We start from the raw sequence: 3,291 nt of genomic DNA on the forward strand, positions 1-3,291 counted from the left end.
GTTTCGGATATCCATCTCTAGTTTACAACGAAACTAGCAACATATAATCACGAGGATAAACAATTAATCACAACGAAACCTTCAAAAAACTTGTTTCTGACAATCCACGAAGATAATCAATTGAAAAATGCCACAAAATAACTAAACTTTGATAAGTTTTATTTTTGATTAATTAAAAACAAAGCAAAGCTTTTACAAAATTCTAGAAAGAATTTTAAGACTGATAAAAATCAATAATATAAACTATGTTATTTAATAATGAATGTCTTTGTTGTATTTATAATACAACTACAAAATAATAAAAAATCATGCAAAATATTGCAGAATATATTTAAAGATATCAAAGATATCTCCTAAAAGTTTTCTAATAAACTTAAAAGACTCAAAATATCACAATATATCAAAATATATTAAAAATCCCCGAACACACACAAACATGCTGAAGTGTCTGTGAGAGAAAGCAGGCGCGGGCGCGCATGACTTGCGCAGGTGCAGTGCAGGCGCGGGCGCGCTATGTTCGCATTATCATCGTAAAATTTTCACTCGGCAACGCGGGCGCGCTCGGGCTTCGAACTAGGCCTTCATTTTCTTCACTTTCTTGAACTCTTTGACCTCAATAAAATTATAATAACCTCCAAAATAATATTCAAGCATTCCTAATTGGTTTCCATGTATTCCAAACCCTTCAACTCTCGATTGTAAATCATGGAGCAAATCTTGAAACAATATGAATCTTCGAGCACCTCCTAGATTCATATCACCTGATCAATCATCGTGGTGTATATCCATCTGCTGCTGTTGCACCACATCTCTTAGGCCATCAATATTCCCATGAATTCACCTTGCAAATAATTATTTTTAAGGGATTAAACATGATCTACTCAAAATAATGCAACAACTAGATAAAAACTAAATCTAAATAAGAAAAATAAAATGAAGTAAAAATCTTGGGTTGCCTCCCAAGTAGCGCCTGATTTTGAATCTTCGGCTCGACCCTCAGAAGCACTCATCAAAGAGCGGTTGACGCCCAAAGTAAGTGTCATATGACACCACAAATGGGTCTTCTTTCCATGTGCCCTCAAGCTTGGCCAAATGTATGCAGTTTAAGCTCATCACCTCAACAACACTTCATAGCAGCTGGTAAAGATGGGAAGAGAAAATCTCTTTTGGCTCTTGCAAAACAATTTCTTGTGAGATTGGTGTTGTTGGAAGAGAAAGATCTTGGGGATGTGTGCATGGTAATACTATCGATGAGCTCAAATCGATAGCCTCTTAAACTCCGTCATCCTTCAACTTGATTGACACCATATTTCCATCATACACTATTTCTTCTATAAAATCTTCCAACTCATCACTGTGAATCTCAAATGGCTGGCCCGTAAAATATGAGTAATGAGTTTCTTGTGGGTATTGGTGGTTTCAAATATGTGGTGTGAAATCCCAATACCGGTAATAATCAAACTCTGTCACATCATCTAACATGTATATCACACTGTCATCATCTCGGCAAAATAGTGGACTACCAGTTTGCAAAGCTCCATCAATTGCCCATATCCTTATCACTGCATCCAAACCATCGAGAAAAAAAATTAAGAAGAGCATAATTAGAGAAATCATGATACCGGAAAGTGCTAGCCAAATTATTGAATCTCTCCCATGCTGCGTAGAATGGTTCTCCATATTCCTGGGTAAAACTAGTGAATACTTGTCGATGGATCATCTCAAAGTATTACACCAGATGAATTCCTGCAAAAAAAAAAAATAGAAAACGATAGATCACGAAGAAATAAAATAGACTATATAAATAAAAATAAAGAAATTAACTAAAGAAAATAACAAAAAGTAAAAATTGTCGATTTCAATCCCCGGAAACGGAGTCAAAAACTTGATCGAGCAAATACTACCACTGAAAATCAACTCATATAAATCTATCAATTAAGCTCAAATAAATCGCAATTGCACGAGTCAAGTAATAATATAGTGTACATAAACAAGAGTATCGTCCCACAGAGATTGGTTTACGACGAAATTACTCAAATATTATTCTTTAGTTAATTAAGATGAGATGAGAATAAATTAATAAAGTAAAATAAAATATGAAATAAAAGCAAAATAATAAAATTAAATTTAGAAAACAAATAAACGATTGTTAGAATCTCGGTTCACCTACCCCTTTCCTTATCTAACTATTGAAATTCAGTTCTCAAGTCATGCTTTTGACGGAATTCCTAATCTATCAATATAATATGTCGAACTATATTAATCTAATTAACAAATTATAATAACCAAGTGTCCTTGTGTTATTTAACAATTGCAATTGCATTAACGATTTGTGGAATCCTCTAGCTTTCGACCTATTGGACTATGACTATCAACATGTATCCAACATCATATGTCTATGCAAGTTGTAGAACCATAGATTATATTACTCTATCATGTTATAAAATCTCCTTTCGATATCAACTATAACACATAAAATCAATTCGAAGTTGATCAATCACCAAAATTGAAATAAACACAATAATATAATCAAGAACGCTTAAAAACCAAATTCAATCTTCAAGAAGAAATCAAAACAAAGTTTTGGGGGTAGGATCCGCTAAATCCCAACAAACAAAAGTAATTTAAGATGAAAAGAAATAAATCGCTTCTCTGCGGTTGGTGTTCCTTCTTGAGTTTTTCACGATCTTCTCCCTTTCTGCGCTCTTGATGGCCGCCTCCTCTCCTCGCGTCTCACGTCTGATATCTTCTTTTTATATGTGGTTGAAAGCCCATCAAATAAAGCCCGCGAATCAAGACTTTTAAAATGTCAAAAATTTTGAATTTTAAGTCTGCGTCATTTTTACCGCCTAGGCGGAAAAAGTTCTGCCCAAAATCTATCAATTTCGCGACATGAACGGACCCCGTGCCTAGGTCTGTGCCTGTGTCCTCTCCAGCGTGCAGTTTTCTTGAAAAAATCATATCTCGAGTTCTAGCCGTCGGATCGAGCCAAAATTTGGACAGCAGCTTTAAAACATCTTGAACTTGATTGTGGACTGTGAAGATTGGAATTGGATATATATATATATATATAAGCAAAAATAAATTTTTTACCATTGCTTCTCCGTAATTCATTCTTGCGGCTCTTCTCTTGCCCAAAAATCATGATTTCTTCACAACTTCCTACAAAAAACAACCCGAAGAGTGAAATGTATACATATGAAATAAATCACAATAAAAAACATAAAAACACAATGAGACAATACGAATGCATGCAAACTAGACATAAAAATTACATAAAATAATGCACAC

General features: G+C 34.2%; 1 non-coding gene across 1 annotated transcript; it reads left to right on the forward strand.

The window, feature by feature from the left end:
• The first annotated feature begins 1,610 nt into the window (after positions 1-1,610).
• Positions 1,611-1,719, forward strand: LOC140869997 (small nucleolar RNA R71). The gene has a single exon (XR_012146983.1). It is a non-coding gene; the product is annotated as a small nucleolar RNA R71 (small nucleolar RNA).
• Positions 1,720-3,291: the final 1,572 nt, after the last annotated feature.

This window comes from Henckelia pumila, chromosome 4, assembly GCF_033568475.1.
Source record: "Henckelia pumila isolate YLH828 chromosome 4, ASM3356847v2, whole genome shotgun sequence".
NCBI lineage: Eukaryota > Viridiplantae > Streptophyta > Magnoliopsida > Lamiales > Gesneriaceae > Henckelia > Henckelia pumila.